Raw genomic sequence first — 26,971 nt, forward strand, 5'->3', positions numbered from 1 at the left:
ATGGAGATAGTCAAATTTTATATTAGCGTGTAAGACTTTGAATAAAAAGGTGTAAAAGGATTATAAATGCTGTATTTATATCCTTTAATATCATGATAATATAAAATTTGAGTAGGTATCTCCATTTATTTCACTGTTTTTGGTTAAGGGCACTCTTAGTTTTAATTGCCTTAAAAATAATAAGTATAATAATAATTTAAATCTCCCGCTCTTTCATAGTTCGTTCCTGTAGCCAACTAGAGGGTGCCAAAAGCGCAATCTCCCAACATTTTACCACGCGATTCACCACTCTCTAAACTATTAACTTTCTCTATGACTGGGACGTAAATCCTCTCATTGCTCTTATGGGGAGGCCGTCGTATATGCAGTCCAGCATGAACTTTTTTTTAATGCGGACCTGAATTATTTATTTCCTTTTATTAAAGTTATGGCCTCCCAAAAGCAATAAAATATTAAAAGATATGACCTCCCAAATTATATTAAGATCTAATTTATACGAAGAGATCAACAATGATTGAAATTGTTGGCTATTCTGATTTTGCTCGTTTGGTTTTGCTCGTTGGCAATAAATTTAAGAAATTCGAATATTTATCGACTGTTATCACTAACGTTAAAACAAACGAAAATTAAATAATATGATTAATTTTTAGACGATATTTAAAATCGTTTTCCGTAATAATGTGAAACTTATCAAAATGAGATGATAAATGACAGTATAATATGAAGATTTTCTAATTTCTATTATTGATAAAGTGTATTAAAAATTTTCAATTCGTATTGTCAAGAAACGTGGCGACATCTTTGGGGAATTGAGTAGGGCGTCATCTCTTAGACATTGGTTGAAAATCCCGAACCAGACAGCGAATTCGAGAAACAAAAGGAATAATTCGAGAAACAAAAGGAATAAAAAGGCGAACTGTGGCAAATTGGCGAAGGTTTTTTAAATAGTTATTTGTGGTTATATTTCATTAGAATTGTGTATACCGATTTGGTCATTTCAAAAGTGTGGTCTGGATTTTAACGTGTAAGACAGTGATGTAGGCAGCTTAATGGAAAATCAAATGTATTAAAAAGAAATAAAAGTTGGGTTGATACATTTCTTCTATGCGGTATTGTCGGATTTTACATCAAAAGTTCAAACCTTTATTAAAGTTATGGAAAACGTTGCATGTTGCATCTAGGGTTGGAACCAAATACGTTTCAATAAAATATACGAGGGCCTCCCCATAAGAGCAATGAGAGGATTTACGTTCCAGTATTGAAGGACAGGAAATCGAGTCTGAATGGTTTCAGGACATAAGTTCATCCTTGTTTAGTCAAACATCCTACAACACAAGGATAGACTTATGAAGGAAATGCATTGAAGTTCTATAGCCATTTAAACGTATTTGGTTGGAACATTATTTTTCACAATTAGTTACTCATTTCAGTAGTATACATGAAAGTTTTTAAAATAGTTTTTTTTCTACACAAATTTTCCTACAAACGTAAAAACCGGCAACACTGTATGCCGCTTTTGATTTTGTCTCTCTGTCTGTTAACCGGTCATTTATATGATTCTCTGTCTTACACGTTAAAATCCAGACCACAATTCTAAAATGACCAAATCGGCATACAGGGAAAATAAATTCGTTAAGTGTTTTATCGTGTGTTTTGAATTAGAGGACCCACGGAATTCGTAACAATATTGTTCCATGTATTAAAAAGAGATAAAAATTGGGTTGATACATTTCTTGAAAGAAAAGCCAAAAAAGTACAGTATTACCTCTACACAGTATTATAAAATATTCTTTGGTATTAGTAACTATTTCAATCATGGTGATCGCTCCTTAGCAAATATAAATAAACGAGAAACTAAAATTTCCACTATTCTGAATACCGTTCTCTTCTCGATCTGTCTAATATAAATCCCAGTTTTTTCCTCTATTAAAAAGACCGAGATCTCGACTCTGACGAGATCACGAATCAAATTTGTTTGGATATCGAGGTCGACCGAATATATACATATCTACGTAAATTATCTACGAATACGTACATAAAGAAGAAATGCAGTTTTGTTTCTGGGAAATTTAAATAAACAAATAGGGAAAAGCAGAGCCCTATAAAGCAGGTTATTTGTTGAAGTTCGTGACGGACAGCTGAGAGCCAGTGTCGGCACCATGTTAAGACCTGTCTACACATTATGTTTTACCTTACGTCCTACCAGTTTAGTTAAAACGTATCAAGTCAAAACAAAGAGAAAGATCATTCACAAAGACGTGCTTTAACATCTCCAATTTTTTAATAAAATTCGATTCGAAAATATTTTTAATAAGTACGTTTTGTTGTTAAAAGTTAAAGAAAAGAAAACCCCTGGCAACATTGCGACGTGCATTCGTCAAACATTTTGATGACGCGCACGCCAACTTTTATTGATTTTCCTATAGATCAGACAAAGGTTCAACGGTGGGCAAAGATTGAACGTTCATTTGAACGAGTATTAAAAATGAATCGTGAGATTCGATTCACTGCTTAGAATACGGTTCGTTCAATTGAATCGTAACCAGCACGGATCCATAACATTTAAACGATGAGCCGTAAAAGAGTCGTGAAAATTGAATCGGATCACAATGCGATCGTTCGTTCAAAGAGTCGTGAGAATTGATTCATTGCTTACAATACGGTTCGTTCAATTGAATCGTGGCCAGCAAGGATTCATAAGATTTGAATGAGCCGTAAAAAAGAGTCGTGAGAATTGAATCGGATCACAATGCAATGCGATCGTTGGTTCAAAGAGTCGTGAGAATTGATTCATGGCTTACAATACGGTTAGTTCAATTGAATCGTGGCCAGCAAGGATTCATAAGATTTGAATGAGCCGTAAAAAAGAGTCGTGAGAATTGAATCGGATCACAATGCAATGCGATCGTTGGTTCAAAGAGTCGTGAGAATTGATTCATTGCTTACAATACGGTTCGTTCAATTGAATCGTGGCCAGCAAGGATTCATAAGATTTGAATGAGCCGTAAAAAAGAGTCGTGAGAATTGAATCGGATCACAATGCAATGCGATCGTTGGTTCAAAGAGTCGTGAGAGTTGATTCATTGCTTACAATACGGTTAGTTCAATTGAATCGTGGCCAGCAAGGATTCATAAGATTTGAATGAGCCGTAAAAAAGAGTCGTGAGAATTGAATCGGATCACAATGCGCTCGTTAGTTTCTACAGCGCGGCGGTGATATATAGGCACCAATATTTAGACTTGAACAAAAGCCCTAAACAAACATCATGGGCAAGTTATTTTGCTAGAAAAACTTATTTATACTGTACTTAGTACGGGAGTATCTGTACGATATTTAATTTTCAAGTTAATATTTTCGTTAAAATAATATTACCGACTATAAACCATTAAATGTCGGTCTAAAAGGCGAAATCGTGTTTTTATGCAACCCCAAATAAATAGTGTTGGCCTCTGCTCAATATGATAAAAAAAAACGACGTCAGCGATGGTTATAAAACGAAGATCGATGTTATTTTATATGTAAAATTGTATGGGGAATGCCATCGATGTTCATTTCTAAGCCAACTGGAAGCCATTTTTTCGATCATGCGGTATTATATACTATTTATTATGATTATTAAATCGGAATTAAAATATGCCCTTAAAAATATGAAATTGGTATTAAGAAGTCTTTAATAAATAGTATATATTATGAATTGGATTGATAATTTAATATTATTGGTAACATAATCAATACAATTACGCCAATGTCATAAAGTGTTGAAAAACAAATGAAAGAACTGTATATTTCTTTCTCAGGTCCTTTAAATAATTGTCCGACCAAATTATCGCCGGTAGTTCCAGTTACGATTCTGGTTTTTATGAAACGTAAATTGTGCATGTGGTTCGTTCAAATGAACGAATCGTAGGAGTCGATTCAATATGGGAAATTGAATCGTGTGATTCGATTCACTAAAAAGAATCGTAATGCCCCATCACTACTATAGATATTATAATTCTCCGTATAATATAATATCAGCCAAAGACAGTCTGTATATATTTAATATGAGGTAGGTACTTAGGATTATCAAAGTCGTTAGCATCTAACGTGAAACAAACGGTGAATGGTTCCTTAATTGTTTTTTAAGCACCGCATAATCACTGCTACCGAACCGAATAAATAAATGAGCACAAAAAATGAGCGGTAATGATACTTTCTTTGTCTAGTTTTAATAAAACGACAAAGAAAAGTGTCTGGCAGTATCACCAACCGTTAAAAACTAACTAGGTCGGCTGACGCGCTTTCAGCAGCAATGTATAAATATCACTGATTCTCGTTTTATTTTGTTTAATACATGCTACCGATTAAATGGGGCAAATTAATGCGTAATAAATTGATGTGTAAAGCGGGATTTACACTGTATCACTTTTGACGTACAGGGTTCATTTAGTGCCATACCAGCAGGGTTACTTATTGGAAATAATAAAAAACTTGAAACATAGGATTTCAAAGAAGAAGATATTTATAAGAATTTTTTTGAAAGATATTTTCTTCCGATTTCAAATATACCTAAATAGATATATGTATAGCTTGTCTACAAGGTGATCCGAATTATATTCGGGAAACTTCGGCAGCATATTCTGTAGATAAAAATAAGTAAAAAAGTTTGTATAAGTTTATGTCCAAAAATGTTTCGTTTCGAAGATACAGGGTGTAGAAATATATAAAGATACAAGGTGTAGAAGTTTAGAAAAGAATTTGTATTTCGTTTTTTTCCGAAATAATTTCTGAACTAACGATAACGTCGATATTTGGGTGAAAATTGGTGTATGGGTGTTTTTTTGGTATGAGAAATTTGATTTTCATGTCAATATGACTCCTAAATTTATTAATACTTTTTGTCCGTATCTGTTTAAAACTACCGAGTAAAAAAGTATACATTTCCGTAATTTTTTAAGTAAAAAAACGTCTCTTGGTAAAAGTCGCTACGAGCAACAGTTTTCAAGATATTTGGAATAGAAATAGTCAATACATGTCATTATTGACAAAAAAATAAACATGTTGACTAGATAGTTATTTGACTGAAATGAAAAATTTGGAACTTCTTTAACTAATCATGAATTTTTCTGAAAAAATATGATAAATCAGTTTCTGTTGAATCTTTGGCACAAACACATTTCAAATATATTATTTCATTTTATAAATGAGGGATATGTAGGTATATTTTTTCACTCAGTAGTGTAGTAAAGGTACGGACGAAAAGTTATTAGTTTCAAAAAAACTAAAAAATATGTAGGTGGCGCCCCTTACAAGTAAGAGTCATATATGAAATCACATTTCTGATGTCAAAAAACCACCAGACGGGCGTTAGCTCAGAAATTATATGGAAAAAATCGAAATAAAAATGAAACTTCTACGCTCTGTATCTCGGAAACGAAGCATTTTAGGGCATATAAGTATATACAAACTTTTTACTTATTTTCATCTGCAGAAGAAACTTACTGTCAAAGTTTTTCGAATATAATTCGGACCATCCTGTATATTTGCGCGAACTGTTTTTGAATTAGTTTTGTTTAATCAATGCAATCCACACAAAAAATAGATAAAGAGTATGGTATAGTCTCCAAAGCACACTATGCATTTTGTGTGGCATTTTGTCCACACCATTGAAGAATGTGCTGCGGCTGTTCTACGTTAATAAGGAAGAAAAGAAAATTGTGGATAAACGAAATAAACGAATATAGGGCGCTATCAGGCGAATACCATACGTTAGTTAATCTACTTTTTAAAGTATGATTGCGGTAAAACCGGGACTTATTTTATTGTTTCTAACGTTCTCGCAATTAATAAAGTTTCGTCAATTTTAAAGAAATCAAACGTCACTGTATGCAGCTAAAGGCTCATTTACATTTGTCACTTTGGATGTACAACTTGGATGAATCATCCAAAGTGATAAGTATACACTAAAATGTGTACACTAAAATTGAACCATGAAACAAGTTGACGGTCTTCCTACTTTTGTTGAAAGAAGCGTCCAACGAACCGTTGATTCATCCAGATTGAACGGCAAATGAAAAATGTAAACAGCCGACGCCGACCCGTGCGGCCAACCTCGATATAAAAAACACCGGGAGAGGTGGCAGCCTGCGGAAGGTGAAACAGTGAACTGCTGCGAACTGGATGAAAATATGTAAACAAGGATGTTCAATATAAAAAACACCGGGAGAGGTGGCAGCCTGCGGAAGATGAAACAGTGAACTGCTGCGAACTGGATGAAAATATGTAAACAAGGATGTTCAATTTGGATGAATTCAATCTGAGTGATTCATTTTGGTTGTACATCCAAAGTGACACAGTGTAAACTCTGCTTAAGCGGTTGAAAACTTTCTGATGGTTCTGACAGCTTCTAACGAAAATCTGGACTAGTCGCATTTTATTGCGAGACAACACATCATAACAAGTCAGATAGCGTAGCGCCAGATGAGTGTGCACGCAGTTCATTTAAATGCAAAGGAAATAAGCTGTATGATGTATGTAAACTTGCGTAGCGTCACAACACAACACAACACGTCAGAATAATGTGTCCCTGGCTTAAGCTTGCTCTTTCCCCAAGTACCTGTTCCACCAGGCGTCCTTGATCCGTCTGTATACAAAGTTAGTTCGTCCTTGAGAAATGTCATCAAAAGTGTCATACTTTGGACGAAACAAAAACTAGAGGTGACAAACTAAGTGACAAATTAAATGTACATGAACTTTAAAATAGTTTTAATGTTTACCGGCTTAATTCTCGACTTCTTAGAATTATTACTATACAGTGTGTCTCTTATATAAGTATATTAATGGGGTACTAGACCTGGACAAAAGAATAAAATCCGGGCTCCTAATAAAATCAGGTTTAGCCATTTCCCCCTAAAAATATAATCATATATCGTCGCAGATCTAGAAAGTACCGCGGATATCCGGCCTGCGACCCGCATCGTAGGCCCGACACGCTCGACGGACCACCACTGTACGAAATAAACAATGAGAGAAAAAATGACGCCGCCAATGTGCACCGCTTTTGCGGTAGCAAGGTGGATATTAAAATTAGAGATGGTCATTTCAAGAAACCATATCGATATACAGATCGGACCACACACATTTCCATGGCAACACATAAGCCAGACGCATAGTGCTGAAAACCCGAAGCTAGTGGAAGATCTAAAAGCAGACAGGGATTGGAATACCGCTAGATACATCAGATAGAAGGTATAGCTTTAACAACAAATTTAATATAATTATACCAGACAGGGAAGACTGGATAAAATAGTGTACCCATTGAAGCTGAGTCAACCTGGTAATAGTTTTTCCCGTAGCCTATCTAAGGATGTCACAATTTTCCAGGTAGAAATAACGGCTATCCATTATTGTGTAGAAGAAATACTAAGATAGGAAAGAAAGAATACATCGTTCAGTTGCCATCTTCACAAACAGCCCAAGCAGCGATAAAGCCACTCAGTCCAATGATATCATTTCTAGACTGCTGTATGCATGCTAGATTGTGTGCATGCTCTAAATACATTGCATTAGAGTAGCAATGTTACGTTAGCCTGGGTGCCGGGGCACAAAGGTCACAAATGTAACGAAAATGTTACGTTACAATGTAACATGGCTCATCAATGCCATTCATAGGCTCAAAACCCTTCTACCGCGCTGCAAAAGCAGTCACAAATCAGCCACTCTTGTGGCCATCAAAAGAGTGACTAGCTAACAAATCTGTAGAGAGGTGGAGAAATTCACCAAAACAAAAAAGCCGAAAAAGTTTATAGTACAACATTCGCCAAAACTTACGGCAGAGCTGATAGACAAAGACAGAAAACTGTTAAAGCTGTAGTGGGTCTACTAACAGGATATTGTAAACTTAATAGGTACCTAAAGCTGATTGGATTGACGGAGGGAGCCATGTACAGATTTTGTCAATTTGAAGAATAAACGACAGAACACATTTTATGTCAGTGCGACAGCCTGGCAAATATGCGGTTCTTTGTAATAGGCAATGATAAACCATTGTCAAAGAGCTACATATATGGAGGATTTAGTCTCCAAGTTATTAGACCTTTTGAAAAGGGTAGGACTGGAGAATGTTGTCTAGAAATCGGAAGAGGGCCACAATAGAACGGGATGATAGTCACCTCAAAAAGCTAACCTAATACAAAGAGCTCTCGAATTAAATATCGATATTTTAAAATATCGATACTTTTGGACGTCCCTACTGTTGCGGTAGCAAGGTGGATATTAAAATTAAATTGGTACTTGGCGGGGTTGCTTTCCATTTCCGCTCTTGTTATCTCAATTCCGTATTTTATGAACCCATTGCCAGCGAGTAATAACAGTGATAGTAATTAACAATAAACCTTAATTTTAATTGCTACCTAGACCTAGTTTTATTGTTTATGGAAAATATATTTTTCGAATAAATTATTCTTTGGTAAAAGTCTGTTCATTATGAAGGGTGTAAAAAAGTAGAGTACTAAACTTCGGTGGGTGATTCCACAGATAAATATAAAACACAAAGTTTCTATGAAGCCCTAAAACGTTTTAAAAGGGTAGACAAGAATAATATAAGTATCACTGAAATCTCGATATTAAATTCAGGGATCCAAAAAATCTCGAAATTTAAAAGCCCAATCTATACTTTATACCATTTTAGTCTTTCTAAGATCACTTTTAATGTTATCCAAAGCCGAACATCAATATCTAAACGTCTACAAAAAAATTTCCGTGTTTACTATATATTTTTTTTGAAACAAGAATTATATTTTTCTTACTTACTAAATATGAATGTTACTTTGTTTTATCTATTTTAATATAACTCTTTTCTCATTTTCTTTTTGATATATGTAGTTGACTTTTTGTTAATATTTTTTAGATTAGATTTCTCATTCAGAGAGTCAATTCCGGGATCCCGGAATTATACATAGGTTCTTATCCCGGGATTTCAAAACGGTACCCCGATTCGAAAAATTGAAAACACTATTACGATACGTCAATTTTATTAAACGAAATGAAATATAAAGAAATTTTTAATAGGTAACTACTAGGAAATTGTATGGAGTGTATTAAAACAATTTACATTGTAGTTACATACTAGTTACTGCCCTAAAAAATTTACAACATAAGTGAGGGCTGTAAATGCTTTCAATGGCTGTAACTTCCTCAGGATGCATCGCAGGGCAAATGTTCCTAGAAACTGATTTCGTTTATTTTTATCATATTAATATCACCCACTCAAGTATGGTACGCTATTTTTTACACCCTGTATATTTGATATCTCTTGAATTGTTGTAATTTTCACCGAAAACGACGGTCATTAAACGCAATTAATATGTAAAACGGGGTTATGATGCATTTCCTTTTATAGAATACATACAGTAATACAGTCAGTCAGTGTGTCGAAAAAACTATGTGTAAAATTAACGCGTAGTAGGCTACGGAATAACGTAACACCGTGCAGTGTAATTCATATTAATGAGTTTTTTTATTTAAACGATTTTCTACTTATACAGGATGTGTGAAATTAGAGCTGACGCATGGATAGAAATTATCAACCAGAAATAAAGGTTGTAATTAAAATCTATCTATTCTAATATCAGAAAAATAAATAAACACGAGGTTACCTAATATACAATATGTCATCGGCATGCGTTCTATAAAAAAATATTTATTATACATTTTGAGGCCAAAGGCTTGGAACACCCTCAAAAAGAAGATTCCACTCCTCCAACTCCCAGTGCATAACATACCAAGAATTAAAACATTGAAACCCCTCACTGTGGTATTGAACAATAAAAAGGATTGAAGAGTGAAACGTTTGCTCAGCATGTAAAAGACCATACCATAACGTGGTATACTGATGCTTCCAAAACCACAGCAGGGAGAAGGATAGGAGTATTTAGGCCGAAAACTAAATACTCCAAACCAATGGGCTGGCATCCTTCACCCAAACCTACTCCAGCATCCTTCAGGCAGAAATCTACGCTATCGAAAGATGCGTTCAATTTATCTTGAAACATAAAATAGTCATCTTATCCGATAGTCAAGCAGCACTAAAAGCAATCAACTCAGTAACCATCAATTCTAAATTATTCAAAGAATGCTGAACAAATTAGGCAAAGAAAAGAAAGTCCTCCTACTCTGGGTGACCACTTACCAAAAAGGCAATGAAAAAGCAAACGATATAGCTTGAAAAGGAGCCAATACTCCACTAACTGGATCAGAACCGTTCTGATTTCCAAGCGGAAACCAACTTAAAGCTGAACTCAAGATCCTGAAGTCTCCTAAGACAATCGAAAAAGTTTTTGAGAACTTACGACCGAGAAAAATCAAAGATTTTCCTTAATTTAAGTAAGAACGATCTTCGGATTGTCACGGGGTTTCTAACAGGACACTGTCTCCTCAACGAATACCTCAGTAAATGGAAGTTAAGAAACAACGGCGAATGCAGATTCTGTGGGGAAAATGGGGAAACACCTTATCATTGAGTGCGCCCAGACGACAACCGCTCGTGCTATAAACTTTGGTACGGCTGATGTCGGAGATGGAGAGCTGACCTCTATGGAGCCGTCTCAGATACTGGCTTTTGCCAAGCCCTGAGACTGTATAATGAGTTATAACTCGTTATGACCCAAGAAAGGGGAACATGCCATAGATCTGTAAGGTCACGGTGATTAGCCCCCCTAAACATTCTACATTCTGCTTCCGATTGACAAAATCTGCACATGGCCTCGTCCGTCAATCCGTCAATCAGTTTTTAGTGTCTATTAAGCTCACTTTGCCGTTAGTAGTCCCACTACAGCTTTCACAGTCTTTATGTCTTTAATTATCAGGTATGCCGTAAATTTTGGCCAATGTTCCACTATGGACTTTTTTTTATTTTCTACAGTATGGTTCCCCTATATTATTTGTAATCACCCTGTATATGTACTAATAAATTCAAATTAAATTTATGTTTAACTAAGATTTCGATCCAAACCATAACCAAACATATCGTTTTATAAATGTTGATATATTTGCATTGCGATCATGTAATGATCGAATGCTTGAACTCGCGGCATAATACGACAGCTGATAATGTAATAAGTTTTATCTTAATTAATTGTTACAATAAAAATGTTAATAACCCTGACGTCGTCTAGTCTAGGCCAATTTCAAAAAAAGATATATATTTTTTCGAGTTTATTAACCTCAAAAATAAATTTATATATAAATAAATAAGAATTTATTGGTAACACTTCAAAACACTGATTTTCAAATTTACATTTTCCTTTTGTTGACGTTTGAATCGTATGATTTGTTTTAAAAATAAAATAAAAAATATTTTGATTTTGGCAGTATTTTGGATGTGAAAGTGTATTTTCAGTGAGAATTTTTAAAAACTGACGTAGCTAAACAGATGATTTAATACATGTTTACATATCACGGATTCACCTGAGTTAATTTTAAAATTTTTGAATACGTCTGATTTTTATCATACAGGCTGTCCCAAACACCCAAGTCAAATTGACGTACCGTTATTATTTTTGACAAGTTTTAAAAACGAAAATGCAAGAAAAGATAATATATACAGGGTGCTACAAATTCGAGGTACGAGCATTGGTATCTCGGAAACCGTAATAGATACGAAGATGGTTAAATTGGGGCAAAGTTGCGCCTAGGGCTGTTCACCAAGATGCCATCAAAAAAGTTTTAAAAATTTCAAGGATTGCTGAGTTTTTTGGAAAAAACGGATTTTTTTGAAAACAAATTTTATTTTTTCCTGTCGTTACTGTTTAGAAAATCGAAAAACTAATTGCACATTCTCATGGCCACTTTATTAGGGCTATCTGATAGTATTTTTATATTTTCAAATTAGGTGATAATTTGTGAGATACAGAGGCCAACATAATTTTTTTAAATACGGACCCGCATTTTTTATTTCAGATTTTGAAAGAACTCCTGAGTACAATGATATGCTACACTTTATACTTTTTTTTTTGTTTTGTACCTTAACAACAACAAAGCTATTTAATTATTATTTAAAAAATTTCAAGTCCGACTCTGTTTTTTAAATTATTTAATCTGATTATATTCATCGCAACAATATTGATCAATGATAAATAACATTGAATAAGGAAAATTGAGCCAATTGAAAGATTCAAATAAATAATATCCAGATCAGCAATTTAAAGATATTATTTTTAACTTTTCTTATTGTGAATTTGAAATTCTCAGTGTACGATCTAATAATTTGCATAATATTAATCATAGTTATTATGAATAAATTAACTTCTACAAACTAGTTTCTAATGCTTTACATAGTCTACATGTTCGAAAGGGCTACCGCACCCTCCCTATTGCATAAATTTATTTTTCGTTCAATTTTATTCTTATACTAATTCTAATCTTCTTATACTTTTGAATGCATTTTGTACTCTTTATTGGAACTGCCGAGATGTGTTGATTTAACTTTTTTGTAAAATTTGGACCTGTCGAATTACTTGACGTCATCAGACGATCCAGGTACCTCGCTGGCCATTATACTACTCTACCATTTCCAATCCATCTTCGGGGGAAATGATTTGACTGTTTATATTACATTTGATTTATATTTTTTATTATTTTATTGCATTTGATTTTCTGTATTCAACCCACATTACTGTTAAGTTGGAAAACTTATATACAATATTATAACGATGAATATATTAAATATTAAAAAAAAACAGAGCCGGACTTGAAATTAGTTTAAATAAATGTTGTCCAAATTTCCAAAACAAAAAAAAATATTAAGTGTGGCATATCATTGTACTAAGGAGAGCGAGTTCTTTCAAAATCTGAAATAAAAAATGCAGGTCCGTATTTAAAAAAATTATGTAGGCCTCTGTATCTCACAAATTATCAGCTGATTTGAAAATCTAAAAATACTATCAGATAGCCCTAATAAAGTAACCATGAGAATGTGCAATTAGTTTTTTGATTTTCTTAATAGTATCGACAGGAAGAATTAAAATTAATTTTCAAAAATATCCGTTTTTTCCTAAAAACTCAGCAATCTTTGAAATTTTTAAAACTTTTTTGATGACATCTTGGTGAACATCCCAAAGCGCAACTTTGTCCCAGTTTAACCATGTTCGTATCTATTACAGTTACCGAGTTACCAATGCTGCGAATTTGTAGCACCCTGTATATGTATATTAGTTAATTCTAAGTATATTGATTGGTTTACTACACGTAATGTGTGTTGTACCCTACTGGTCATCCAATTTATGTGGCCTGGATTGCGCATGACAGAGAATAATATAAATGACCGGTTGACAGACAGAGAAAGAAAATCAAAAGCGGCATACAGTATTGCCGGTTTTTTACGTTTGTAGGAAAATGTGTGTAGAAAAATATAAGTTATTTTAAAAACTTTCATGTATACTACTGAAATGATGATAATATATCTAAACTAAATATAATCTATTATAGCTGTAGTAAAATGAGTAACTAATAGTGAAAAATAAATTTCCAACCCTAGATGCAACAATTTTCGTAAACGCTTACTTGTGCGGTTTGAATTCTTGATGCAAAATCCGGCAATACCGCATAAAAAATGTGTCGACCCGATTTTTATGTCTTTTTAATACATTTGCGATTTTCCATTAAGCTGTCTACATCATCTGTCGCACGGTTTGGATGACCAAATCGGCCTAGTTACTTACCCGGGAAAATTATTCCCTTATTTATCTCGATATTTGACCGAGATCTACCGCACGCAACACAGCTAACTTTTTACAGTCCTTCTGGAATTCGCAAAAATGTCACTATTAATTTAGGCTGTGACACAATATGCTTCGGGAAATACTACTTATAAACAAAAGCTGCTGTAGAAGAAATAGTATAAAAGTATAAAATAAGCTCAGAATAGCATAACAAATCTCTGTAATGCATGAATAGGTACATGGGTCCTTCCTTAATATTTTTATTCAAAGGCTTCATATAATTTTAGGACATCCTGTACACAGATATAACTTTTATATACAGTGGCCTGTATTATTCCGTCATGTATTTTTTTCATTCAATTAATATTCTAAGCCAAGAAATAAAAATAGGATGTACCAAAATGCAAAACGATGTAACAACAAACAGATAAACCTTTATTCACATATATCCGAATTATTAATGATACCAAAACATATCCAGGAATTTGTTTAAAATTAGCTGGAACGTACCTATGCCAAATTCAAATTGTGACGTCTGAATTAAGTATAGGTACCTATACAGGACGAGCCAACGATTTCGCAAGGTAGATTTATAACGCAGTTTTGAAATATGGAAAAAATGTTTGCTGGTATTTAATGTAGGTGTAAGACAAATACAACTTAAAAATATTTTTATTAAATTTGTATGTTTGGCGACAGACAATTGCAAAAATTTACATTCTGTGGGAAAAATTTATAAATGGAAAAATCCAAAATATCTTCTTTACAATACGTATTAGGTGTTATTTAAATATGTGAGCAAACTTTAGGAGGTGATACATAATACATACACGGCATATAAATCACATGGCAGGCTAACTCTGCCCAGATCCCATTGTTTAAAATTTCTATAAAATTTGACCTTGAAAACACCATTATGGGTGCCGAGTCAGGGCCGGATTAAAACGTATCAAAAAATTTCCCAGAAAATAAACTATTGATAGACAGGGTCGTATTAAAAAAATACTGTAATTGACTGAAACTGAATTTTATTTACACAATACTTTTATCTAAACAAATGAATCGTTAACCGCGCATACTCCTCGAAAAGTAAAAATGAAAAAATCAATTAAACATTTAACTGTAGAGAAAAGACAATTTAAATTAAAAAACATGCCAGGAGTTACAAACAAGAATTAAAGAAATACCCAATAAAATATCTATTGTAAATTTGACAGCTGTCAAAAAAATTTCAAAGTTGTCCGATTTTGATAAAAATCGATATATAGGATGGCCATGGGCTAAAATGAAAGAAAAAAAAATTGAGCTGTCAAATTTGACAGCTGTCAAAAAAATGTCAAAGTTGTCCGATTTTGATAAAAATCGATATATAGGATGGCCATGGGCTAAAAAGAAAGAAAAAAATTGAGCTGTCAAATTTGACAGCTGTCAAAAAATGTCAGTTGCCCGATTTTGATCAAAATCGATATATAGGATGGCCATGGGCTAAAATGAAAGAAAAAAAATTGAGCTGTCAAATTTGACAGCTGTCAAAAAAATCTCAAAGTTGTCCGATTTTGATAAAAATCGATATATTGGATGTTCCCTATCCCATAGTCGGTTTTCATTTTATTTGTCTCACATTTGAACTGTCAAATTTGACAGCTGTCGTTTTTTTTAAGTTCTCCTTTTTAATGAAAATCGATACATATTATTAGGATGCCCATAGGAAGTTATTTAAGAAACAAAATTGGGTTTAACTGAGAAACCAGCATAACTAAAGAGTAAAAAATAAATTTAAGTAAAAAATAAAAAAGCTTTTATTTAAATACATTAAAAAGAAAAAATAAACTTCTTCTTTAAAACTTTTAGTATGAATTTATAACGTCATTACACAATTTTATATTACATAAAAGCTTGTTGCGAGATTTGAGTGTACAGTTGCACCCGTAAAAATCTGGTACCACAGCTGGTACGACAACTTTATCTTGTAATTTCTGTAATTCCAATATCTTGTAAACCTATCATTATTCCCATCCAGTTAAGGGTGGCTGCAACGACGTCCCGTAATCCTGCTGTTAAAAAATAACAGCTGGTTTTTACATATAAAAATCAATTGTTATGTTTTAACAGCAGGATTACGGGAGGTCGTTGCAGCCACCCTTAGAAGAACATTTAAAAAAAATCGTGTCCGAATATTACACACGGGTACTGAAAATTGCCAAAATGATCTGGCAAACATCTTATTAAAAACGGCAGACCTTATAAAAAACAACGAGACCTCTGTTCTTTTCTCTCTGAATTGTTATGAGCTATCCATAAAAATTAAAAATAGATACGGATAATCAGAAAAACAGTAATTTAGAAATGAATCTTGTTTGTCATTTTGCAAGATACCTAATAATAAAAATTACTTTGAATGCCATAGACAATGATTGAGTACTAAAACTAAAAGAATTTCGGACTTCCATTGTACTACTAAACTACAAAAACCAAATATATCACACAATAAACAAAAATATATCACTCAAGAAAAGAATGAAATAAATTAAGCCGCACGCTACTGACTCAAAGCTGCCGTAACTGTATGTTGTCGATGACAAAGACTACGACTGACTACGACACTGGTTAATTTCTGTTGCTGGCACCCATAATGGCGGCGTGCGCGAGGATATGCGCGTAGCGTCCCGCTAAAGCGAGTCGGCCTGCCTTGGGATTTATATGCCGTGATACATAGATCCTCCATAAATGCCATCCATTTTAAATATACGAGGTGTTACAAACTTTAAAAATCAATTGGATTTTCGTAAATATTAAATTTTAGTCGATTTTCTTGAAATTCGGCAGTGGTATTTACGATCAATAAGGGGCTGGTTTAACCCTAATTATATAAAAAAAGATCCAGCGGAGTCGCGGAAGACACTCTATTCAATATTTTTATATCACTGGATTTTTTTTAATTATTGATATTTTTTATCAAATTTAGGAACTATAAAAATATTAAGAATTGTTTAATATTTTTCCAAATAATTTTTTTTGTAATATAACTCTACGTTTACTTAATCTTCTGGGCTTGAAGCTCATTTGTAGACTTGCCTTACATTATATATAAATACTAATTTCTACATAATAATAATCTAGATATTAGAATAAACACCTATAAAATATATCTATAGTGTTTAAAATCCAATAAACTTCGTCGATAGCTATGCTATAAGAAATTACAACTTTGTTTCTGAATAAGACATGCATTTTTCTACTCATTTCTTTCTATAACAAAGTTAACGTATAAACCTGTCCTTATCTCCGTGTGATCTATTTGAGCTTGTGCACAATACAAAACGATCTTGGACACAAATGCCATCATATAGCGAATTTTTACTGTGTTGACAAATTTGATAAAAATATGGACGATTAAAAGCTTTTTGATGAATATGTAACTGATATGTGCATATATATTTTTAGGAAAACATGTAGGTTTTACTTATATTATTTAAATTTACTTTAAATATAAATCTGAAATAAAATAAAATCATATGGTTTTGTATTTCAAAAATGTTTTAAAATAAAACTTAGAAACACAGTTACGATGAATTGGCAGCATTAAAAAGAAAGAATTGTCCATATTATAATATATAGTATGCAGTACTTATAGTATGATTCCCGAGGCTAAAATTTAAATTTATTTCTTAAAAATTACAATACACTAAAGAAAGATAGACAATGGATCAAGTTAGCGTCAAAGACAAAGACGGTTAGATAATGCCTCTGATGTTTTCAACAAGAATAAAGCCCAACTTACTTTTCCACGTAGGTTATAAGATCTAAAATTATTGTGCTGAAAAATCAGCGGTGAAAGTTTTACACTATTATTAATAATTTTCTTGATATATTTTTCCATCCGCAGATTAAGAAAAAAGGAAAGTCAGTACGAATAGAGGAAAAACCTATTATTTCGCTAAATCGGCTCTGTAATTATCAATCATCAACCCACATGTGAATCAGATAGGAACAATTGTATAAAGGCGTAATACGGAACATGAAAACTTGAAGCGCTTAACACAGACGATCTTTTATAGAAAATTTAACTTTCAAATTAAAGAAGATAAAAATATATTTAAATATTATTTACATTTAACAAGAAAAGAAAGTTCCAGGATTTTTTTTATATTTTTTAAGTATATATTTAGTATTTTGTATGTACAAACAACTTTGATAAATATACATAAATTAAAAATTTAAATATTAAGAGAGAAATGTCGGCCCCCCCCACGGTCTTCCGTTTTGCCTGAAACACACACAAAACTGACAGGTAAAACCTTTAAGCATATAGACGGTCCCTTATTTACTGGAACTATTCAAACTGTATTGGCGATTAATGCTATGTGTGGATTTTTAACAGAACCACTGGCTTGCGTTGGTACTAGAGATGAGCAAAATTGCGATTCTCCAATCGCAATTGAAACTGCGACTGCGATTTTTAAATCGCTGCGGCTCTAACCTGCGATTGCGATTTTAATATTTAAATATTGTACTAGGCGTTCTATTGTGTGTCATTTTCTATCAAATAAAGTAAAAAAATACCGAAGGTGCTGCTCAAAATGAATTGATTACCTCAATCAATCCTAATTTATGTCATATGCTAACACACTAAATTTCGTTTTTTTTATCAGAAAAAATAAAAAAGTTATAGGGGCGAACAAATCTTGAAAAACACTTGGTATCTTGACCCTAGAAAATAATACCTTCTCTATAAATAAATAAAATCAGAGAAAAAATGCAAGAAGCAATGCAAATAGAAGAAATCGCAAAACGCAGCAAAATCGCAACTATAGTAATATTGGTTGCCTACATTAAAACTCGCAAATAGAAGAAATCGCAGTCACAGTGTCCTATGAGAAATCATAATAATAATTTTCAATCGCAGGTTGCGATTTGTTGCTCCATCTCTAGTTGGTACAAATAAAGATAAACAACTTTTTCTATTTTGAACTAACCGTTTTAGTCCCGTTGAACCTATAGTCCCAGTACTTTTTGCTTTCCTGTCACTGAATATAACCGACAACAACCATAGTTTACTTTTAGATTTCTTTAACAGCAGCTTCAAATCATTTGTACATAGATAGAGATACAGACAAAATGTTGAATTTACTGAATCAATTAATGTTTTCAAAAAGTAATTAAATTTAGTTGTAAAAAAATGGCTTAAGTGATGTAAAATATGAAAACTCTCCAATTTATTGAGATAGCATCTTTCCTATATAATTTCTTAACTTTTTTCTTTATTTAAGTTTAAATTTTCTTTATAAATAAGCTTTGCTATGATGGTGGTAAGTTTTTAAATCACATTTTTCTAGCAATATTTATCTAATTTGATCAGAAACTGTACAAAGGGAATGTATGAACAAACAATTTAAAAAAAAACAGGCTATGGATACATCAAAAAAGGATTTTACTCTTCTCAATACCATAAAAAAGACATTTACCTCCACTTTCTGTCTATGGAGAGCGGTAGATGACAAACTTTAAGCAACTGAAGAAGAGCAATGATAATTTGGTCCAAATACAACCTTAAAAATCGGGAGAGCTCATAATTAAGCCACGCAAGGATATCACCAGGCTAACGGCGGACGTTGGCTAATAAATTGGTGAACATGCCACGAGAATAGGCATCGTTTTTTAACCAAGTTTGTCGAAGCTGCAAGGACCCGAAAGAAAGGAAAACCGCTGTCCGGTTTTGTGTGAGACCAGGAATCGGTTTCTCGAAAGCCACAACTTCGTAGTAGTGATGGGAAAAACCGATTAATTTCAATAATCGAGTAGTCGAGTATCAAGCGAATGCAATAACCGAACGAAATATCGCTCGTATTTAAAAATACGGTTTTTCGTCCACAGCTTGTTGTAAGTACTCGTTAACGCCAAGCGCCAAGCAGTAAGTTGCGTGCGCAGGGTACAGATTATTTCGTTGATGAATGGCAAGTAGCAAACGACCTGCGATTCGCTTGATCGCTTGATTTAGTTTATTTGAAAACATTGTCGATGTAGGTCGTAAAACTTTGTCCCTCAGATACGCAACGGATAAATATATATATATATATATATATATATGGCGTCGTATAAATTTGCTACCTGCAATGTATTAGAAAATTCGCTCGGCTTTTTATCGAGTATGTCACATTAAAATCGAATTTCAATTTATTTCATTCTAGGATTGCTTGTGTTCGTCGCTTGGTACTCGTCACTTGCATCGCTCGTTCATAATCGAGCGATGTCGGTTATTTCAATAATCGAGTACTCTAGTGAATTTTCGCTCGAGTTATCCCATCACTACTTCGTAGATCTTGAGATGTGGCCGGGGAGAGCATAACTGACGTCATCCGTTTCCTCAATGCCATCGAATGGATATAAACACTTAACGATTCAATTGTACTATCTCTACGGTCTCAGAGTTAGTGGTACCAAAAATCAAAACGGCAATTCTGCTAATTGGAGTAAGAGTTCGTATTCGCCACCAACCTCAAATCGTATCACCAACCAAGCTGATGTTAAAATGATTCCCCATCAATGCCTAGAGAGGGAAGCAACTTCAGCAGCGGAGGATAGCTGCACCGTACGAGTAGAATATATCAATTATTGCTAACTCACATTAAAAAATATTAATTATTGTAACACGTGTGGGCATTGATCGCGAACAACGTCGCAGGCAGCAGCTAGTTTTTTATATAAAATATTAAGATTCAATACAACTAACGCACAAGTTTTATTTTCTCGATCATCATAATACTGTTGTGTTGCACATCTATAAATAAACATGAAATCATCCACATATACGACCCATTCATAAAAAAACACACAAACGTGATCCCAAAAGATTCCAAAAAAAGCCCATTACCTGCTAACGAAAATCTTCTTAAAAAAGGAGCTGCAGTTGATAGGATTGGCCCAGACAGACAAAAAAAGTTTCCAAAAAGCCTGTTTGGGTTCAAAAGCGTGTCTGCCACATGACTATAACTACGAGGAAGTTTGAAAAAGAAACTGGAATTTTTATTTTAACACTTATGTAAAACAGAGTAGCATAATAGTCTTGGAAGTAATACGATGAGATGACGGATAAACTCTCAGAAAAGTAAATTAATCTAGGAGAGTTCTATATTATCTTTGATTCTTTTTCTATTTTTATTTAAGTGGTAATAGACTAAAGCCCCGTTTAAACATAAAGTTTTACCTGTCATGTAAAAGGGAAGACCTATAGTAGGTAATCTGATTGCAATTTTCAAGACTGTCGTCCGTCTCCTCGTCTACCGTCTACACACAACGTTTTACCGGTCAGGTAAGCCGGATTAAAACTAGCGAATATAGTGGAAGTTTTACCTACGGTAATTCTATCATTGTGTTTCGAAGTGAAAAAGAAAATACATGGAGTTTTACTACAAAATTATACAGGGTGAGTCTTAAATAAGTGCAAATATTTTTAGGGGTAGTATATTTCGACCCCAGAAACACGATTATAAGGGTTTTTTCGCGAATAAATTTTTTTGAAAACTGGAATTTTTAAAAAAAAAATCTGATTTTCCTTCTTAAATTTCGTTTATTAAAGATGCTGTAATATACCGGGTGCGCCTCAAAAGTGGCCAACCCGTATAACATTTTTATTTTTTCACATAAAAAAAACGAGATTTGGTATGTTAGTATATGACATAAATTAGGATTGATTGATGTATTCAATTGTTTTTGGTCACTTCCTGTTTCACCGGAAATGACTACAACTTTTGATTTTTAAATAGCACCCGCGATATTTTTTTTACTTTATTCGATAGAAAATGACACTCTGAATAGAATGACAGATCATATGGCAACTTGAGCCACCCTCGTTCCATTTGAAAAAAAAAATGAGATCTGATTGAAAATACGATTTGGCCATCATTTAACCGGCCAGGACAAGTCACGAAAAACAGACGATCAAATCTATTTTTTCATGGCTCCTTGATTAAAAATTAGTGCTTTTAACACAGCCTATATTGAAATTTATAAAAAAAAATCTATAATGAAATTTAAAATACGATTTTATTTAAGAAAAAATGTCAAAAGTTGACTATGTCATTCCATTCAGAGTGTCATTTTCTATCGAAGGAAGAAGTAAAAAAAAACCGGGTGACATTTAAAAATTAAAAGTTGTAGTCATTTCCGTGAAACAGGAAGTGACCAAAAGGAGTTGAATACATCAATCAATCCTAAATTATCATATATAATATACTAACATGCCAAATCTCGTTTTTTTTATCTGAAAAAATAAAATGTTATAGGGGTGAGCCACTTTTGAGATGCACCCGGTATATACATCATTTTCTCTAAATTTACTTAATTAAAATTATTTTTTCTGTACAAGCGGATAATCCCGTCAGTTGTCACATAAATGTAAAGTATAAAAGTAAAATAAAATAAAGCGAATTTTTATCAAACAATAATTTTGATATTGTTATTATTATCTCAAGAAGGAAATGTCTAATTATTGTATATAAGCTATTAATATTTATAAAAAGAACAATAGATTCCCCTTAATCTCACAATAGAACAAAGAGAGATTTTTAAAGAAAATCCACAAAGAATAGCTTAAAAAGTAATAAAATATGTATTTCTCTATATTGGGTATTTAATTTTTCATGTAATTGTTTATTTTTCTGTATATTCAAAATAATATTAATGATAGGAAACCAATTAAAATCTTCTACATACCTCAGATAACCTTTATATGGAAATTGTATTATTCTTATTTTATTATTCCTTAACGCCAAAAAATATAATTTATAAGCATACAGATTTCACTGTGAAATGCACTTGAAATGCAGAATCTATGAATGCAGAAATATTATATCGCGACTAACAGAAATACACAGCCAAGTAATGTTTTCCGTGTTGTAATTTAAAAGGTATTACACCATAGTGGTGCAATATTTCCGAACATTTTTCCGAGAAAATATGATCCAAAAAAGATAAAAACACATAATTTTTCATTGGCGTACACATTTAAAAAACGGCGTCAAGTTACCTTAGAAATGAGGATTAAAAAATGGAAAACTACTTATATTTTAACAGAGATAACTGAAGATTCTGATTCCTTTCAGTTGGAATTAAAATGTTTTTCTGTGCCTACCACGACGCCGTTTTTATTCGCCGTATTTGTTTGCTAATTGTTCTAAAGCATAAAAAACCTGTAGTAACTAATATGAGCAATAAAAATAAAAGTAACTTCGAGTCTGATTGGACCGGCTACTGTATTTGGTAATTCGATCATAATAACAAAGTTAATTATATTTAAATCATTCTGGTTTCTGTAGTTCAAGGTTAACAGCTGTGTATCCTTTGTACTTTAAAATTTTCGACCATTTCTTTCAATGTTTTTGGTGATTTTTCATTATTTTCAGAATTTGTAAAATCATTCTTTAATATTTTGTCAGAAAAAATGGATTATTATTGGGAATTTGTACATAAAATGCAGCTGGTCACACTAGAGCTAGAGTACATATCCCATTTTTATAACCAGATGTATATTGATACAGGATGTCTCAAATTTGAGGGTGACCATTGGGATCTAGATATACGAAGGAGGTTAAGTTATGAGAAAGTTTATGATAATTATTAGTACTATCACATTAGGGGTCTAGTATCAAAAGCAACAAATTCCACCATTCCTCCACTCCGACTCTCCAACATATACGGTCCTATAATTAAATTTGCATTATTTGAAATTGATACTGAACAAATAAAAATTTACAATGAAGTTTAATAAATAATCTCTAATAATCATAGTTACAAAACCATAGTTAAAACTCAAATGTAAGTGTCATCGATCACTCATCTAGACAACATTCAAGAATGAAATGTATTACACAATAAAATTTCACTACTGAAATTATATTTTATGTCTAATAACACTTAACGGTTTTTTATAAAGGGAAAAAAAATTTTCCCCAAAAAGTTTCAACTGCATTATAGTATTAGTTCTGCAGCTATTCAACTGAGTACATTCACTTTAAAAGCCTGGTATCATTGTTAGAACAAACCAAAGAAGAACAAAAAATAATTTCAGTACGCTGCAGTGCTACGACTTCTTGCTGCATTTATATACTTCAAGGTTAGACAAGACAAAACATGTCACTTACAACATTTTTTCCAAGTAATTAAATAGAATTACTAAGATTTGCTACGACTCTTGAGAATATGAAGATTTTTGAGATTAGAACTATGTATACCTGTATACAGGGTGTCTCATATGATAATGCACACTACAGAGATATCGTATAAATCAGAAGAGATACAAAGATAGTAAAATTTGTGAAAAGTTGCGTTTTGCAACAGCATGTTTCTAACTCTTTCGTTTTGATTTGTTTCTAACTCTATTTGAAAAGATATCACAATACAAATTTGGCATTCTCACTGCTACTTTTCCTGCTCTACAATTGATGTTTTTAGGTTTTGCAATCTGACGTATTGTTTCTTAGCAACCATCATCAACTTTATTTATTTAAACACCCACTTGGATTTTTATTTACCTTTTTAAAGGCTTCTGATCCCCCAAATGCAATAATGTATCACACTCAGCATTGCCAATTTTCGGGATCGGGATCCCGGGATTGACTCTCAGAATGCGAAATTTAATCTAAAGAAATCCTTATTAAAATGCAGCTACGTATATAAAAAAAGCTTTATTAAAATAGACAAAACAAAGTAACATTCATACAATTCTTGTTCTTCTTGGTCCTTATGCAAAAAAATATAACAAACACGGAAATATAACTGTTATATATTGACGTTCTGCTTAATACAGGGTGTTTCAAAAAACATGTGCCATATCAACATGGGTTCGATTCTGCTTTGTTTCGTAGTTACAGGAGGTTAAAGTTTTAATTTTTTTTTCAAATTATTATAATTTTCTTTTAAGTGCTTTTATCGATTCGAATGAAATTTGGAGGGTAAAAGTTACGTATGAGTGCTACATATTTTATCACTAAAAAAGTGTCGACAAATTAACCAGGAACGTGCAAATGGGTTATCACTGAAATATTTATTTAAAATAACATGTATGCCACTGACTCTTTTTCGTCTTATTATCAAAATTGTGTAGGCCATTTAATGCCGATTAAAAGTTGTTGGTTGTTTCTTGACATTTTCTCCATCTCGATCTCGATGAGATAAACGCAATTTTATTACTCACAATAATTATTAATAAAATTAAAATAAAAATAAATTTAATAAATAAATTATTTATTTAATGTAATTTATTACAAAATTTTATTAAAATTTATAATGTTAATATACCTAAAATTTATTTTTAATAAAAATACTTATATTTTGATTAAAAATAAAGCTAGATTTTAGATTAAAAATAAAGCTAAGATTTTTTCTCTATTCACTTACTTCCTGTATATTATGTACAGGGTGGGTCAAATTAGACGCTTTTAAATGGAAACACCCTTTTCTGTAGGAGATAGACAAAAACTAATATCGGTGTCTGGCGCTCAATTTTTGTGAAAAACATGATGGTGAAAACCGCATATCGATATCTGTTACCATTTCGGAGTTACGGGGTGTTTTTCAAAAATATGCATTTTTAACAAATCGCTGTAACTTTTTTCCTATGGAAAATTTTGTTTTTATGAAAACATTTCCAAAGCACCTTTTTACGTAGAATTTAATGGTTTAAGTATAATTTTTTTAAAATTAATGATTTAAGAATTATCAACAGAAAATTTGATTTTTTATATGGGACACCGTGTATATTTTTAATTTATTGAAAAGAATTTAAAATAACCTTTCCAAAAATATAACACACTTGATATTTTGGTCGATTCCTCTTCGAGATATAAAGTATATAATAATTTGTCCGCTTTAAATAAGTAGGCTTTGAACGGCACCGGCTGTATGCAAAAAAATTCTAGCTGTGAAACATCAACACATTTAAACTATATCTAATAACAATAAAAATAAATAGCAAACCAAGACATGATATTTTGCTACAGGTGTTCAACATATCGACCGTCTTCTGTTATGGACAGACGGGGTAGTTTTTGAACATTTCTCGCAGAATTCATTAACTCAGTGGGGGTGAAAGATACCCTCTCATAACTGCTAAGTATTTCTAATTCTTGTCTAGATTATACGGAAGAATAAGGAATATTCATTCTTCCGCAAATATATCCATAGGATTAGATCCATGGGCACTAAGTCAGGCGGCCTCGACGGCCAACGGCTGGGATCTTGGTTAGCTATTCAATTATTCTTGAAATTGGCTGCAAAAATTTGCTGATAACTTCAGCGTTCAGAGGCGGTGCGTCGTCTTGCTGGAAAAAGATGTTTTCGAGTTCCATTAAGGGCATATCATCAATAACGGGTCCAAAGCCTACTAGTTAAAAGTGGCGAACTTTTAAAAATTCTGTATTTCGAAGGGCATTGTAACAAAATATCAAGTGTGCTATATTTTTGGAAAGGTAATTTAAAATTATTTTCAGTTAATTAAAAATATAGAGGGTGTCCCAAATAAAAAATCAATTTTTCTGTTGATAACTCTTAAATTATTAATTTTAAAAAAATTATACTTAAACCATTAAATTCTACGTAAAAAGGTGATTTGGAAATGTTTTCATAGAAATACAAAATTTTCCATAGCAAAAAAGTTACAGCGATTTGTTAAAAATGCACATTTTTGAAAAACACCCCGTAACTCCGAAACGGTAACAGATATTAATGTGCGATTTTCACCATCATGTTTTTGATGAAAATTGAGCTCCAGACACCGATATTAGTTTTCGTCTATCTCCTATAGAAAAGGGTGTTTCCATTTAAAAGCGTCGAATTTGACCCACCCTGTACTAATAAATCCAATATAATATGAACATGAAAAAAATGAACTTATGCCTATAAAAGTTCATACTTACATCCATGTGTTTAAAATCAATAAGTTCGATAATCAAGCGTTAAAAAGGTATATATTACTAGGCGAAATGAAATTTATTATTGTATTTTTCTCGGTTCAAAGGTGACAATTCGGAGTTTTGGCAACACCGCCCGCTCGGCAACAACCTGAGAATGATGCAATACCATGACAAAAGGTTTTTTAAAAATTAAATGTTATTCAATTCACTGTGTTACGTCTTCACTCGTTCCCAAAATAAAATTATAATTAATTTTTAATATTTAAATATAGGTCAAAAATGGAAACTATATTTAAATAAGCGGCCATAAAACGTTAAGGTTATATTACTTAATAAATTAAAATCTATTTATAAATATTATTTTA

General features: G+C 32.5%; 2 protein-coding genes across 3 annotated transcripts in view; one reads left to right on the forward strand and one right to left on the reverse strand.

Annotated features, from left to right (window-relative positions):
• The window catches only part of LOC115878144 (uncharacterized aarF domain-containing protein kinase 5), a 98,182-nt gene that overhangs the window by 29,170 nt on the left and 42,041 nt on the right, over positions 1–26,971 (forward strand). The gene's annotated exons all lie outside the window — the stretch shown is intronic.
• LOC115878149 (tumor protein p53-inducible nuclear protein 1) overlaps positions 1–26,971 on the reverse strand; it is an 80,012-nt gene that overhangs the window by 24,787 nt on the left and 28,254 nt on the right. The window lies entirely within an intron of this gene.

Source organism: Sitophilus oryzae, unplaced genomic scaffold (assembly GCF_002938485.1).
Source record: "Sitophilus oryzae breed Bouriz unplaced genomic scaffold, Soryzae_2.0 scaffold_1500_pilon_pilon, whole genome shotgun sequence".
Taxonomy (NCBI): Eukaryota; Metazoa; Arthropoda; class Insecta; order Coleoptera; family Curculionidae; genus Sitophilus; species Sitophilus oryzae.